Below are 18,546 nucleotides of genomic sequence, written 5' to 3' on the forward strand. Positions count from 1 at the left end.
TGTAGCAAGAGGAACTTCTGGTTGTAGCAAGATGAACTTCTGGTTGTAGCAAGAGGAACTTCTGGTTGTAGCAAGAGGAACTTCTGGTTGTAGCAAGAGGAACTTCTGGTTGTAGCAAGAGGAACTTCTGGTTGTAGCGTATCTTGCATAGGGTTGAAGTTGCAGACACTTTAGTGCTTGATGATGGATGAAAAGAAGATGGAGAAGAGAAAGTTGAGTAAAGGGTTTTAGAAAAGTCAAAGCAAAGGATTGTTGGAAGAGAAAAAAGTATGTGGCAAAGAATGTGACTGTACGTTTACGTCAATAGTGGAGTGGAAACAAGAATGTGATTGTACGTTTACGTGAAGAGTGGAAACAAGAATGTGACTGTACGTTTACGTCAATAGTGGAAAAAAGAATGTGACTGTACGTTTACGTGAAGAGTGGAAACAAGAATGTGACTACGTTTACGTGAAGAGTGGAAACAAGAATGTGACTGTACGTTTACGTCAATAGTGGAGTGGAAACAAGAATGTGACTGTACGTTTACGTCAATAGTGGAGTGGAAACAAGAATGTGACTGTACGTTTACGTCAATAGTGGAAAAAAGAATGTGACTGTACGTTTACGTGAAGAGTGGAAAAAAGAATGTGACTGTACGTTTACGTCAATAGTGGAGTGGAAACAAGAATGTGACTGTACGTTTACGTCAATAGTGGAAAAAAGAATGTGACTGTACGTTTATGTGAAGAGTGGAAACAAGAATGTGACTGTACGTTTACGTGAAGAGTGGAAACAAGAATGTGACTGTACGTTTACGTCAATAGTGGAAACAAGAATAAGACTACGTTTACGTGAAGTGTGGAAACAAGAATAAGACTACGTGTACGTGAAGAGTGGAAACAAGAATGTGACTGTACGTTTACGTCAATAGTGGAAACAAGAATAAGACTACGTTTACGTGAAGTGTGGAAACAAGAATAAGACTACGTTTACGTGAAGAGTGGAAACAAGAATGTGACTGTACGTTTACGTGAAGAGTGGAAACAAGAATGTGACTGTACGTTTACGTGAAGTGTGGAAACAAGAATAAGACTACGTTTACGTGAAGAGTGGAAACAAGAAGGGTGTACTTTCCATCATCCATCCATCCATTTTCTACCAGTTGTCCCATCAACTTGACTTGAGTGAAAATAATAAAGATGTGCAGAAGTTTTGCATCTGAAACTCACGTCTTCTGTTTTCATTTCACTGACTGAACTACTGTAAGTCTTTTTCTCACAGCTACTGAATAACAAACACATTGTGCAACACCCGGCTGCACAATCAACACATTTTCACATGTGTAGCGAAGCCTTTTTGCCTTAAGAAGGGGAGTTGAAGGTGTTTTCTTCTTCTTGTGAAGGTTAGTTGAAGGTGTTTTCTTCTTGTTGTGAAGGTTAGTTGAAGGTGTTTTCTTCTTGTTGTTGTGAAGGTTAGTTGAAGGTGTTTTCTTCTTGTTGTTGTGAAGGTTAGTTGAAGGTGTTTTCTTCTTGTTGTGAAGGTTAGTTGAAGGTGTTTTCTTCTTGTTGTTGTGAAGGTTAGTTGAAGGTGTTTTCTTCTTGTTGTTGTGAAGGTTAGTTGAAGGTGTTTTCTTCTTGTTGTGAAGGTTAGTTGTAGGTGTTTTCTTCTTGTTGTGAAGGTTAGTTGAAGGTGTTTTCTTCTTGTTGTGAAGGTTAGTTGAAGGTGTTTTCTTCTTGTTGTGAAGGTTAGTTGTAGGTGTTTTCTTCTTGTTGTGAAGGTTAGTTGAAGGTGTTTTCTTCTTGTTGTTGTGAAGGTTAGTTGAAGGTGTTTTCTTCTTGTTGTGAAGGTTAGTTGAAGGTGTTTTCTTCTTGTTGTTGTGAAGGTTAGTTGAAGGTGTTTTCTTCTTGTTGTGAAGGTTAGTTGAAGGTGTTTTCTTCTTGTTGTTGTGAAGGTTAGTTGAAGGTGTTTTCTTCTTGTTGTGAAGGTTAGTTGAAGGTGTTTTCTTCTTGTTGTTGTGAAGGTTAGTTGAAGGTGTTTTCTTCTTGTTGTTGTGAAGGTTAGTTGAAGGTGTTTTCTTCTTGTTGTTGTGAAGGTTAGTTGAAGGTGTTTTCTTCTTGTTGTTGTGAAGGTTAGTTGAAGGTGTTTTCTTCTTGTTGTGAAGGTTAGTTGAAGGTGTTTTCTTCTTGTTGTGAAGGTTAGTTGAAGGTGTTTTCTTCTTGTTGTTGTGAAGGTTAGTTGAAGGTGTTTTCTTCTTGTTGTGAAGGTTAGTTGAAGGTGTTTTCTTCTTGTTGTGAAGGTTAGTTGAAGGTGTTTTCTTCTTGTTGTTGTGAAGGTTAGTTGAAGGTGTTTTCAGAATCAGAATAGTTTTTATTGCCATTGTTTGAGAAAGGGTTGACAAACTAGGAATTGTACTTGGTGCAAAGGTGCAACATAAAACAGACATATAACACAGAATAGGTAATAACATGAGCTGTAACTGAACTATCAGATCTTGTTATTGTTCATGTGTCTGATGGCCGAGGGGAAAAAGTGTTCAGGTGGAGGGAGGTGTGGGTCTGGATGGAGCGTAGTCTCCTACCTGGATGGAGCGTAATCTCCTGCCTGGATGGAGCGTAGTCTCCTGCCTGGATGGAGCGTAGTCTCCTGCCTGGATGGAGCGTAGTCTCCTACCTGGATGGAGCGTAATCTCCTGCCTGGATGGAGCGTAGTCTCCTGCCTGGATGGAGCGTAATCTCCTGCCTGGATGGAGCGTAGTCTCCTGCCTGGATGGAGCGTAATCTCCTGCCTGGATGGAGCGTAGTCTCCTGCCTGGATGGAGCGTAGTCTCCTACCTGGATGGAGCGTAGTCTCCTACCTGGATGGAGCGTAATCTCCTGCCTGGATGGAGCGTAATCTCCTGCCTGGATGGAGCGTAGTCTCCTGCCTGGATGGAGCGTAGTCTCCCTGCCTGGATGGAGCGTAGTCTCCTGCCTGGATGGAGCGTAGTCTCCTGCCTGGATGGAGCGTAGTCTCCTACCTGGATGGAGCGTAATCTCCTACCTGGATGGAGCGTAGTCTCCTGCCTGGATGGAGCATAGTCTCCTGCCTGGATGGAGCGTAATCTCCTGCCTGGATGGAGCGTAGTCTCCTGCCTGGATGGAGCGTAATCTCCTACCTGGATGGAGCGTAGTCTCCTGCCTGGATGGAGCGTAGTCTCCTGCCTGGATGGAGCATAGTCTCCTGCCTGGATGGAGCGTAGTCTCCTGCCTGGATGGAGCGTAGTCTCCTACCTGGATGGAGCGTAGTCTCCTGCCTGGATGGAGCGTAGTCTCCTGCCTGGATGGAGCGTAATCTCCTGCCTGGATGGAGCGTAGTCTCCTGCCTGGATGGAGCGTAGTCTCCTGCCTGGATGGAGCGTAGTCTCCTGCCTGGATGGAGCGTAGTCTCCTACCTGGATGGAGCGTAATCTCCTACCTGGATGGAGCGTAGTCTCCTGCCTGGATGGAGCATAGTCTCCTGCCTGGATGGAGCGTAATCTCCTGCCTGGATGGAGCGTAGTCTCCTGCCTGGATGGAGCGTAGTCTCCTACCTGGATGGAGCGTAGTCTCCTACCTGGATGGAGCGTAATCTCCTGCCTGGATGGAGCGTAGTCTCCTGCCTGGATGGAGCATAGTCTCCTGCCTGGATGGAGCGTAGTCTCCTGCCTGGATGGAGCGTAGTCTCCTACCTGGATGGAGCGTAGTCTCCTGCCTGGATGGAGCGTAGTCTCCTGCCTGGATGGAGCGTAATCTCCTGCCTGGATGGAGCGTAGTCTCCTGCCTGGATGGAGCGTAATCTCCTACCTGGATGGAGCGTAGTCTCCTGCCTGGATGGAGCATAGTCTCCTACCTGGATGGAGCGTAGTCTCCTGCCTGGATGGAGCGTAGTCTCCTGCCTGGATGGAGCGTAGTCTCCTGCCTGGATGGAGCGTAGTCTCCTGCCTGGATGGAGCGTAGTCTCCTGCCTGGATGGAGCGTAATCTCCTACCTGGATGGAGCGTAGTCTCCTGCCTGGATGGAGCGTAGTCTCCTACCTGGATGGAGCGTAGTCTCCTGCCTGGATGGAGCGTAGTCTCCTGCCTGGATGGAGCGTAGTCTCCTGCCTGGATGGAGCGTAGTCTCCTGCCTGGATGGAGCGTAGTCTCCTGCCTGGATGGAGCGTAATCTCCTACCTGGATGGAGCGTAGTCTCCTGCCTGGATGGAGCGTAGTCTCCTACCTGGATGGAGCGTAGTCTCCTGCCTGGATGGAGCGTAGTCTCCTGCCTGGATGGAGCGTAATCTCCTACCTGGATGGAGCGTAGTCTCCTGCCTGGATGGAGCGTAGTCTCCTACCTGGATGGAGCGTAGTCTCCTGCCTGGATGGAGCGTAGTCTCCTGCCTGGATGGAGCGTAGTCTCCTGCCTGGATGGAGCGTAGTCTCCTGCCTGGATGGAGCGTAGTCTCCTACCTGGATGGAGCGTAGTCTCCTGCCTGGATGGAGCATAGTCCTCCTACCTGGATGGAGCGTAGTCTCCTGCCTGGATGGAGCGTAGTCTCCTACCTGGATGGAGCGTAGTCTCCTGCCTGGATGGAGCGTAGTCTCCTACCTGGATGGAGCGTAGTCTCCTGCCTGGATGGAGCGTAGTCTCCTACCTGGATGGAGCGTAGTCTCCTGCCTGGATGGAGCGTAGTCTCCTGCCTGGATGGAGCGTAGTCTCCTACCTGGATGGAGCGTAGTCTCCTGCCTGGATGGAGCGTAGTCTCCTGCCTGGATGGAGCGTAGTCTCCTGCCTGGATGGAGCGTAGTCTCCTGCCTGGATGGAGCGTAATCTCCTACCTGGATGGAGCGTAGTCTCCTGCCTGGATGGAGCGTAGTCTCCTACCTGGATGGAGCGTAGTCTCCTGCCTGGATGGAGCGTAGTCTCCTGCCTGGATGGAGCGTAGTCTCCTGCCTGGATGGAGCGTAGTCTCCTGCCTGGATGGAGCGTAGTCTCCTGCCTGGATGGAGCGTAATCTCCTACCTGGATGGAGCGTAGTCTCCTGCCTGGATGGAGCGTAGTCTCCTACCTGGATGGAGCGTAGTCTCCTGCCTGGATGGAGCGTAGTCTCCTGCCTGGATGGAGCGTAGTCTCCTACCTGGATGGAGCGTAGTCTCCTGCCTGGATGGAGCGTAGTCTCCTACCTGGATGGAGCGTAGTCTCCTGCCTGGATGGAGCGTAGTCTCCTGCCTGGATGGAGCGTAGTCTCCTGCCTGGATGGAGCGTAGTCTCCTGCCTGGATGGAGCGTAATCTCCTACCTGGATGGAGCGTAGTCTCCTGCCTGGATGGAGCGTAGTCTCCTACCTGGATGGAGCGTAGTCTCCTGCCTGGATGGAGCGTAGTCTCCTGCCTGGATGGAGCGTAGTCTCCTACCTGGATGGAGCGTAGTCTCCTGCCTGGATGGAGCGTAGTCTCCTGCCTGGATGGAGCGTAGTCTCCTACCTGGATGGAGCGTAGTCTCCTGCCTGGATGGAGCGTAGTCTCCTGCCTGGATGGAGCGTAGTCTCCTGCCTGGATGGAGCGTAGTCTCCTGCCTGGATGGAGCGTAGTCTCCTACCTGGATGGAGCGTAGTCTCCTGCCTGGATGGAGCGTAGTCTCCTACCTGGATGGAGCGTAGTCTCCTGCCTGGATGGAGCGTAGTCTCCTACCTGGATGGAGCGTAGTCTCCTGCCTGGATGGAGCGTAGTCTCCTGCCTGGATGGAGCGTAGTCTCCTGCCTGGATGGAGCGTAGTCTCCTGCCTGGATGGAGCGTAGTCTCCTGCCTGGATGGAGCGTAGTCTCCTGCCTGGATGGAGCGTAGTCTCCTACCTGGATGGAGCGTAGTCTCCTGCCTGGATGGAGCGTAGTCTCCTGCCTGGATGGAGCGTAGTCTCCTGCCTGGATGGAGCGTAGTCTCCTGCCTGGATGGAGCGTAAGTCTCCTACCTGGATGGAGCGTAGTCTCCTGCCTGGATGGAGCGTAGTCTCCTACCTGGATGGAGCGTAGTCTCCTGCCTGGATGGAGCGTAGTCTCCTACCTGGATGGAGCGTAGTCTCCTGCCTGGATGGAGCGTAGTCTCCTGCCTGGATGGAGCGTAGTCTCCTGCCTGGATGGAGCGTAGTCTCCTACCTGGATGGAGCGTAGTCTCCTGCCTGGATGGAGCGTAGTCTCCTGCCTGGATGGAGCGTAGTCTCCTACCTGGATGGAGCGTAGTCTCCTGCCTGGATGGAGCGTAGTCTCCTGCCTGGATGGAGCGTAGTCTCCTGCCTGGATGGAGCATAGTCTCCTACCTGGATGGAGCATAGTCTCCTGCCTGGATGGAGCGTAGTCTCCTACCTGGATGGAGCGTAGTCTCCTGCCTGGATGGAGCGTAGTCTCCTGCCTGGATGGAGCGTAGTCTCCTGCCTGGATGGAGCGTAGTCTCCTACCTGGATGGAGCGTAGTCTCCTGCCTGGATGGAGCGTAGTCTCCTGCCTGGATGGAGCATAGTCTCCTACCTGGATGGAGCATAGTCTCCTGCCTGGATGGAGCGTAGTCTCCTACCTGGATGGAGCGTAGTCTCCTGCCTGGATGGAGCGTAGTCCTCCGGCCTGGATGGAGCGTAGTCTCCTACCTGGATGGAGCGTAGTCTCCTGCCTGGATGGAGCGTAGTCTCCTGCCTGGATGGAGCGTAGTCTCCTGCCTGGATGGAGCGTAGTCTCCTGCCTGGATGGAGCGTAGTCTCCTACCTGGATGGAGCGTAGTCTCCTACCTGGATGGAGCGTAGTCTCCTGCCTGGATGGAGCGTAGTCTCCTCCCTGGATGGAGCGTAGTCTCCTCCCTGGATGGAGCATAGTCTCCTGCCTGGATGGAGCGTAGTCTCCTACCTGGATGGAGCATAGTCTCCTGCCTGGATGGAGCGTAGTCTCCTACCTGGATGGAGCGTAGTCTCCTGCCTGGATGGAGCGTAGTATCCGGCCTGGATGGAGCGTAGTCTCCTACCTGGATGGAGCGTAGTCTCCTGCCTGGATGGAGCGTAGTCTCCTGCCTGAAAGGGAGAGGGGAGAATAGTGTGTGTCCAGGGTGAGAAGAGTCAGCTATGATCCGACCCACATGCTTCCTGGTCCTGGAGGAGAACAGGTCCTGGAGGGATGGGAGCTTGCAGCCAATCACCTTCTCAGCAGCACGTACCATGCGCTGCAGTCCATGCTTATCCTGGACTGTGGCGCGGGGAACCACACGGTGATGGAGGAGGTGAGGATGGACTCCATGATGGCTGAGTAAAACTGCACCAGCATCTCGGTCGGCACCTTCAGTTTCCTCAGCTGCCGCAGGAAGTACATCCTCTGCTGGGCCTTCTTGATGAGGGAGCTGATGGTCGGCTCACACTTGAGGTCCTGGGTGATGGTGATGGTCATGGGTGATGGTGATGGGTGATGGGTGATGGTCCTGGGTGATGGTGATGGTCATGGGTGATGGTGATGGGTGATGGGTGATGGTCCTGGGTGATGGTGGTGCCCAAGCAACGGAAGGAATGTGTGTGTGTGTGTGTGTGTGTGTGTGTGTGTGTGTGTGTGTGTGTGTGTGTGTGTGTGTGTGTGTGTGTGTGTGTGTGTGTGTGTGTGTGTGTGTTTAGTACAATTGTATTTCTTTTTGAGTGTTTTGGCTCATGCAAATGAAAACAGCATGAACATAATATGAGCATTTAATGGTGACAGCATGAACATATATTAAATATGAGCATTTAATGGTGACAGCATGAACATATATTAAATATGAACATTTAATGGTGGCAGCATGAACATATATTAAATATGAACATTTAATGGTGGCAGCATGAACACATATTAAATATGAACATTTAATGGTGGCAGCATGAACATATATTAAATATGAACATTTAATGGTGGCAGCATGAACATATATTAAATATGAACATTTAATGGTGACAGCATGAACATATATTAAATATGAACATTTAATGGTGGCAGCATGAACATATATTAAATATGAACATTTAATGGTGGCAGCAAACATATATTAAATATGAACATTTATTGGTGACAGCATGAACATATATTAAATATGAGCATTTAATGGTGACAGCATGAACATATATTAAATATGAACATTTAATGGTGACAGCATGAACATATATTAAATATGAGCATTTAATGGTGCCAGCATGAACATATATTAAATATGAACATTTAATGGTGACAGCATGAACATATATTAAATATGAACATTTAATGGTGACAGCATGAACATATATTAAATATGAGCATTTAATGGTGACAGCATGAACATATATTAAATATGAGCATTTAATGGTGACAGCATGAACATATATTAAATATGAACATTTAATGGTGACAGCATGAACATATATTAAATATGAACATTTAATGGTGACAGCATGAACATATATTAAATATGAGCATTTAATGGTGATAGCATGAACATATATTAAATATGAGCATTTAATGGTGACAGCATGAACATATATTAAATATGAGCATTTAATGGTGACAGCATGAACATATATTAAATATGAGCATTTAATGGTGACAGCATGAACATATATTAAATATGAGCATTTAATGGTGACAGCATGAACATATATTAAATATGAACATTTAATGGTGACAGCATGAACATATATTAAATATGAACATTTAATGGTGGCAGCAAACATATTAAATATGAGCATTTAATGGTGACAGCATGAACATATATTAAATATGAGCATTTAATGGTGACAGCATGAACATATATTAAATATGAGCATTTAATGGTGACACTATGAACATATATTAAATATGAGCATTTAATGGTGACAGCATGAACATATATTAAATATGAACATTTAATGGTGACAGCATGAACATATATTAAATATGAGCATTTAATGGTGACAGCATGAACATATAATTAATATGAGCATTTAATGGTGACAGCATGAACATATATTAAATATGAACATTTAATGGTGACAGCATGAACATATATAAATATGAACATTTATTGGTGACAGCATGAACATATATTAAATATGAGCATTTAATGGGTGACAGCATGAACATATATTAAATATGAACATTTAATGGTGCATGCAAACATATATTAAATATGAACATTTATTGGTGACAGCATGAACATATATTAAATATGAGCATTTAATGGTGACAGCATGAACATATATTAAATATGAACATTTAATGGTGACAGCATGAACATATATTAAATATGAGCATTTAATGGTGACAGCATGAACATATATTAAATATGAGCATTTAATGGTGACAGCATGAACATATATTAAATATGAGCATTTAATGGTGACAGCATGAACATATATTAAATATGAGCATTTAATGGTGACAGCATGAACATATATTAAATATGAGCATTTAATGGTGACAGCATGAACATATATTAAATATGAGCATTTAATGGTGACAGCATGAACATATATTAAATATGAGCATTTAATGGTGACAGCATGAACATATATTAAATATGAGCATTTAATGGTGACAGCATGAACATATATTAAATATGAGCATTTAATGGTGACAGCATGAACATATATTAAATATGAGCATTTAATGGTGACAGCATGAACATATATTAAATATGAGCATTTAATGGTGACAGCATGAACATATATTAAATATGAGCATTTAATGGTGACAGCATGAACATATATTAAATATGAACATTTAATGGTGACAGCATGAACATATATTAAATATGAGCATTTAATGGTGACAGCATGAACATATATTAAATATGAGCATTTAATGGTGACAGCATGAACATATATTAAAATATGAGCATTTAATGGTGACAGCATGAACATATATTAAATATGAACATTTAATGGTGACAGCATGAACGTATATTAAATATGAGCATTTAATTGTGACAGCATGAACATATATTAAATATGAGCATTTAATGGTGACAGCATGAACATATATTAAATATGAACATTTATTGGTGACAGCATGAACATATATTAAAAATGAAGCATTTAATGGTGACAGCATGAACATATATTAAAAATGAGCATTTAATGGTGACAGCATGAACATATATTAAATATGACATTTAATGGTGACAGCATGAACATATATTAAATTATGATCATTTAATGGTGACAGCAAACATATTAAATATGAGCATTTAATGGTGACAGCATGAACATATATTAAATATGAACATTTATTGGTGACAGCATGAACATATATTAAATATGAACATTTATTGGTGACAGCATGAACATATATTAAATATGAGCATTTAATGGTGACAGCATGAACATATATTAAATATGAGCATTTAATGGTGACAGCATGAACATATATTAAATATGAACATTTAATGGTGACAGCAAACATATATTAAATATGAGCATTTATTGGTGACAGCATGAACATATATTAAATATGAGCATTTATGGTGACAGCATGAACATATATTAAATATGAGCATTTAATGGTGGCAGCATGAACATATATTAAATATGAACATTTATTGGTGACAGCAAACATATATTAAATATGACATTTAATGGTGACAGCATGAACATATATTAAATATGAACATTTATTGGTGACAGCAAACATATATTAAATATGAGCATTTAATGGTGACAGCATGAACATATATTAAATATGAACATTTAATGGTGACAGCATGAACATATATTAAATATGAGCATTTAATGGTGACAGCATGAACATATATTAAATATGAGCATTTAATGGTGACAGCATGAACATATATTAAATATGAGCATTTATTGGTGGCAGCATGAACATATATTAAATATGAACATTTAATGGTGACAGCATGAACATATATTAAATATGAGCATTTAATGGTGACAGCATGAACATATATTAAATATGATCATTTAATGGTGACAGCATGAACATATATTAAATATGAACATTTAATGGTGACAGCATGAACATATATTAAATATGAACATTTAATGGTGGCAGCAAACATATTAAATATGAGCATTTAATGGTGACAGCATGAACATATATTAAATATGAGCATTTCATGGTGACAGCATGAACATATATTAAATATGAGCATTTAATGGTGACAGCATGAACATATATTAAATATGAGCATTTAATGGTGACAGCATGAACATATATTAAATATGAGCATTTAATGGTGACAGCATGAACATATATTAAATATGAACATTTAATGGTGACAGCATGAACATATATTAAATATGAACATTTATTGGTGACAGCATGAACATATATTAAATATGAGCATTTAATTGTGACAGTATGAACATGTATTAAATATGAACATTTAATGGTGACAGCATGAACATATATTAAATATGAGCATTTAATGGTGACAGCATGAACATATATTAAATATGATCATTTAATGGTGACAGCATGAACATATATTAAATATGATCATTTAATGGTGACAGCATGAACATATATTAAATATGAACATTTAATGGTGACAGCATGAACATATATTAAATATGAACATTTAATGGTGGCAGCAAACATATTAAATATGAGCATTTAATGGTGACAGCATGAACATATATTAAATATGAGCATTTCATGGTGACAGCATGAACATATATTAAATATGAGCATTTATTGGTGACAGCATGAACATATATTAAATATGAGCATTTAATGGTGGCAGCATGAACATATATTAAATATGATCATTTAATGGTGACAGCATGAACATATATTAAATATGAACATTTAATGGTGACAGCATGAACATATATTAAATATGAACATTTAATGGTGGCAGCAAACATATTAAATATGAGCATTTAATGGTGACAGCATGAACATATATTAAATATGAGCATTTCATGGTGACAGCATGAACATATATTAAATATGAGCATTTAATGGTGACAGCATGAACATATATTAAATATGAGCATTTAATGGTGACAGCATGAACATATATTAAATATGAACATTTAATGGTGACAGCAAACATATATTAAATATGAGCATTTATTGGTGACAGCATGAACATATATTAAATATGAGCATTTATTGGTGACAGCATGAACATATATTAAATATGAGCATTTAATGGTGGCAGCATGAACATATATTAAATATGAACATTTATTGGTGACAGCAAACATATATTAAATATGAACATTTAATGGTGACAGCATGAACATATATTAAATATGAACATTTATTGGTGACAGCAAACATATATTAAATATGAGCATTTAATGGTGACAGCATGAACATATATTAAATATGAACATTTAATGGTGACAGCATGAACATATATTAAATATGAGCATTTAATGGTGACAGCATGAACATATATTAAATATGAGCATTTAATGGTGACAGCATGAACATATATTAAATATGAGCATTTATTGGTGGCAGCATGAACATATATTAAATATGAACATTTAATGGTGACAGCATGAACATATATTAAATATGAGCATTTAATGGTGACAGCATGAACATATATTAAATATGATCATTTAATGGTGACAGCATGAACATATATTAAATATGAACATTTAATGGTGACAGCATGAACATATATTAAATATGAACATTTAATGGTGGCAGCAAACATATTAAATATGAGCATTTAATGGTGACAGCATGAACATATATTAAATATGAGCATTTCATGGTGACAGCATGAACATATATTAAATATGAGCATTTAATGGTGACAGCATGAACATATATTAAATATGAGCATTTAATGGTGACAGCATGAACATATATTAAATATGAGCATTTAATGGTGACAGCATGAACATATATTAAATATGAACATTTAATGGTGACAGCATGAACATATATTAAATATGAACATTTATTGGTGACAGCATGAACATATATTAAATATGAGCATTTAATTGTGACAGTATGAACATGTATTAAATATGAACATTTAATGGTGACAGCATGAACATATATTAAATATGAGCATTTAATGGTGACAGCATGAACATATATTAAATATGATCATTTAATGGTGACAGCATGAACATATATTAAATATGATCATTTAATGGTGACAGCATGAACATATATTAAATATGAACATTTAATGGTGACAGCATGAACATATATTAAATATGAACATTTAATGGTGGCAGCAAACATATTAAATATGAGCATTTAATGGTGACAGCATGAACATATATTAAATATGAGCATTTCATGGTGACAGCATGAACATATATTAAATATGAGCATTTATTGGTGACAGCATGAACATATATTAAATATGAGCATTTAATGGTGGCAGCATGAACATATATTAAATATGATCATTTAATGGTGACAGCATGAACATATATTAAATATGAACATTTAATGGTGACAGCATGAACATATATTAAATATGAACATTTAATGGTGGCAGCAAACATATTAAATATGAGCATTTAATGGTGACAGCATGAACATATATTAAATATGAGCATTTCATGGTGACAGCATGAACATATATTAAATATGAGCATTTAATGGTGACAGCATGAACATATATTAAATATGAGCATTTAATGGTGACAGCATGAACATATATTAAATATGAGCATTTAATGGTGACAGCATGAACATATATTAAATATGAACATTTAATGGTGACAGCATGAACATATATTAAATATGAGCATTTAATTGTGACAGTATGAACATGTATTAAATATGAACATTTAATGGTGACAGCATGAACATATATTAAATATCAATCAATCAATCAATCAATGTTTATTTATATAGCCCTAAATCACAAGTGTCTCAAAGGGCTGTACAAGCCACAACGACATCCTCGGTACAGAGCCCACATACGGGCAAGGAAAAACTCACCCCAGTGGGACGTCGGTGAATGACTATGAGAAACCTTGGAGAGGACCGCATATGTGGGTAACCCCCCCCCTCTAGGGGAGACCGAAAGCAACGGATGCCGAGTGGGTCTGACATAACATTGTGAAAGTCCAGTCCACAGTGGATCCAACACATCAGCGGGAGTCCAGTCCACAGCGGGGCCAACAGGAAACCATCCCGAGCGGAGACGGGTCAGCAGCGCAGAGATGTCCCCAACCGATGCACAGGCTAGTGGTCCACCCGGGGTCCCGACTCTGGACAGCCAGCACTTCATCCATGGCCACCGGACCTATGCAACTCCCCCTCGCAAGGGACAGGGGAGAAGAGGAGAGAAGAAAAGAAACGGCAGATCAACTGGTCTAAAAAAGGGGGGTCTATTTAAAGGCTAGATTATACAAATGAGTTTTAAGATGAGACTTAAATGCTTCTACTGAGGTAGCATCTCTAACTGTTACCGGGAGGGCATTCCAGAGTACTGGAGCCCCAATAGAAAACGCTCTATAGCCCGCAGACTTTTTTTTTGGCTCTGGGAATCACTAATAAGCCGGAGTTCTTTGAACGCAGATTTCTTGTCGGGACATATGGTACAATACAATCGGCGAGATAGGCTGGAGCTAAACCGTGTAATATTTTATACGTAAGTAGTAAAACCTTAAAGTCGCATCTTAAGTGCACAGGAAGCCAGTGCAAGTGAGCCAGTATAGGTATATATATATATGTATATAAAGGTATATACAGTATAGGCGTAATATGATCAAACTTTCTTGTTTTTGTCAAAAGCCTTGCAGCCGCATTTTGTACCAACTGTAATCTTTTAATGCTAGACATAGGGAGGCCCGAAAATAATACGTTACAGTAATCGAGACGAGACGTAACGAACGCATGAATAATGATCTCAGCGTCGCTAGTGGACAAGATGGAACGAATTTTAGCGATATTACGGAGATGAAAGAAGGCCGTTTTAGTAACACTCTTAATGTGTGACTCAAACGAGAGAGTTGTTTTAGTAACACTCTTAATGTGTGACTCAAACGAGAGAGTTGTTTTAGTAACACTCTTAATGTGTGACTCAAACGAGAGAGTTGTTTTAGTAACACTCTTAATGTGTGACTCAAACGAGAGAGTTGTTTTAGTAACACTCTTAATGTGTGACTCAAACCAGAGAGTTGTTTTAGTAACACTCTTAATGTGTGACTCAAACGAGAGAGTTGTTTTAGTAACACTCTTAATGTGTGACTCAAACGAGAGAGTTGTTTTAGTAACACTCTTAATGTGTGACTCAAACGAGAGAGTTGGGTGGAAGATAATACCCAGATTCTTTACCGAGTCTCCTTGTTTAATTGTTTGGTTGTCAAATGTTAAGGTGGTATTATTAAATAGATGTCGGTGTCTAGCAGGACCGATAATCAGCATTTCCCTTTTCTTAGCGTTGAGTTGCAAAAAGTTAGCGGACATCCATTGTTTAATGTCATTAAGACACGCCTCCAGCTGACTACAATCCGGCGTGTTGGTCAGCTTTAGGGGCATGTAGAGTTGAATAAACCTTGTTAAATCTTTCAGAAGTAACTTGCCTCAGACTGTTCTACAAAAGAACGAGGCTGGAGTCTAACACGAGGTACCACTGTGTACTACCATTGATTGACCACCGATCACTATCGGACGGTTTTCATGAAAAAGGATGATTGCCATTGCCCATAAATATCTTTTAATGCCGATCACGAAAGCCAATCTCCCTGTTGACTATACTGTACTATAATTGTGTATCTTCATATACAATGTGGAGACACTTCCCGAAGTTCAATCACTGATGAAAAATGATAACAGTCATAACTTCCTTCCATACGCTCCGATCTTCTCCAATTTGTTGATGGTGGCTCACACTAATGAGTGGGATGCAACTGCATCGCTGCAGTGTTGCCAATATCGCCACCGTGTGGCGGAAAGTTGTAACAGTCTTAACTTCCTTCGACAAGCTCCAATCTTCCTGACATTTTTGATGGTGTGTTGGGTGGAAGTTACATTTCCAGTATATTGGAAGAACAAGTTGTCTCTATATTGAAGCTATTATCACATACATCTGATTCATGACACCAAAAGACTTAAAGGTTGCGAGTAAATAGATATGATCAAAATGGTATCAATCTCACAGAGATTGCCGAGCTATTTTGAGCAAGCCAGTTGCATGATCCGTGATGTAGAGAGGAACCACAGATCCCTTCCCCATCAACAACAATGCAAATCATGCAGATTTTGAGATTTGAGAGAATGCCAAGAGTGTACAAAGCAGTAATCAGAGCAAAGGGTGGCTATTTTACCTCTTTTTGTTAAGTACATAACTCCACGTGTTCTTTCATAGTTTTCATGCCTTCATTGACCATCTACAATGTAGATATAGAATAGTCATGAAAATAAAGAAAAAGCATTGAATGAGGAGAAGGTGTGCCCAAACTTTTACCCTGTACTGTATATACACACACACACACACACACACACACACGTGTATATATACACATGCACACACACACTATATATATATATATATATATATATATATATATATATATATATATATATATATATATATATATATATATATATATATATATATATATATATATATATATATATATATACACACATATATATATATACACATATTATATATCAATCAATCAATCAATCAATGTTTATTTATATAGCCCTAAATCACAAGTGTCTCAAAGGGCTGTACAAGCCACAACGACATCCTCGGTGTCGAGTGGGTCTGACATAATATATATATACAGTATATACACACACATTATATATATATATATATATATATATATATATATATATATACACACACACATATATATTATATACATACACACAAATACATATATACACAGAAATATATATACACATATCATCATCATCATCGGCAGCTCAGTCTCGAGAGACCATACTGATGCGCGTCTGGAGTCTTGTCATGTTGTTTGGCATCGTCTGCTATGGCTGCGCAGTCCGATCTGTGAGTGACAGTCTTTATTGCAGTTTGTGCAAATGAATAAGGTGGCCTGGGTTTGAGGGGTTGCTGCAGTGCACTTCCTGCGTCTCCTCTTCTCTGCTGCAAGCCGATCTCTTGCCACCTCAGCTTCTGCACTGCCCTTGTGGACAGTCTGACGCCAAGCATTTCTGTCCATGGCCTGTACCTCCCAGCTGTCAGGAGAGATGTTGCATGCTTTCATGTCTCTTTTGCAGACGTCCTTGAAGCGTAGTAGGGGGCGACCAGCTCGTCTGGTGCCAATGGTCAGTTGTCCATACATGATGTCCTTAGGTAGTCTTCCATCCTCCATCCGTCGGACATGGCCGAGCCAGCGGAGACGGCGTTGACTCAGCAGGGAGTACATGCTGGGGATCTTGGCGCGCTGCAGGATGTTGGTGTATGGGATGTGGTCCTGCCAGCTGATGTTGAGGATGCACCTGAGGCACCGCATGTGGAAGGTGTTGAGCCGACGTTCTTGCTTCATATAGGTGGTCCAGGATTCACTTCCATAGAGAAGGGTGCTGAGAACGCAGGCCTGATATACACGGATCTTGGTGTGTTCTGACAGCGCTCCGTTCTCCCACACTCTCTTGGTCAGTCTAGCCATGATGGTATTTGCCTTTCCGAGACGCCTGTCCAGTTCGATGTCCAGTGAGAGGTTGTTGCTGATTGTTGATCCCAAGTAGGTGAACTCGTCCACAGTGTCCAGTCTGATGTTATCAACTGTGATGGAGGGGGCAGTACTGATGTCTTGTGCACTGATGTTGGTCTTCTTCAGGCTTATTGTGAGCCCAAACTGCTTACAAGCATCGGCAAAGCGGTCAGCCAAACTCTGAAGGGCATCCTCTGTGTGAGTCATGAGGGCTGCATCATCAGCAAACAACATCTCCCTGATGAGAACTGTCCTGACCTTGGTCTTAGAACGCAGTCGCGCCAGGTTAAACAATCTCCCATCAGACCGGGTGTGCAGGTATACACCATCAGTGGAGGAGTCGAAGGCGTAAGACAGGAGCAGGGAAAAGAAAATCCCGAAAAGGGTTGGTGCAAGTACACAGCCCTGCTTGACACCACTGTTGATACAGAATGGTTCTGAGGATGATCCGTCATACAGGACTGTGCCCTTCATGTTGACATGGAAGGAGGTCACCATGCTGCCGAGCTTTGGGGGGCAGCCAATCTTCTCAAGGAGCTGGAATAGGCCTTCCCTGCTGACCAGATCGAAGGCCTTGGTGAGGTCTATGAACATCATGTAGAGTGGCTGGCCTTGCTCTCTACTCTTTTCCTGGAGCTGTCGAAGGGAAAAGATCATGTCAGTTGTCGACCTGCCTGCTCTGAAGCCACATTGGGATTCTGGATAGACACGATCCGCGAGTCTCTGCAGCCTGTTGAGGAGGATGCGTGCATACACTTTGCCGACAATGCTGAGAAGGGAGATCCCTCTGTAGTTGTTGCAGTCACTGCGGTCACCTTTGTTTTTATACAGTGTCACAATGGTGGCGTCACGCATGTCTTGTGGGACTGCACCTTCCTCCCAGCACATGCAGAGCAACTCATACAGAGGCTGAAGCAGGGCAGGTTTCCCGTGCTTGATGGCTTCAGGTGGGATGTTATCGCTACCTGGTGCTTT

The sequence above is a fragment of the Entelurus aequoreus genome, linkage group LG12 (genome assembly GCF_033978785.1).
Source record: "Entelurus aequoreus isolate RoL-2023_Sb linkage group LG12, RoL_Eaeq_v1.1, whole genome shotgun sequence".
Lineage (NCBI taxonomy): Eukaryota > Metazoa > Chordata > Actinopteri > Syngnathiformes > Syngnathidae > Entelurus > Entelurus aequoreus.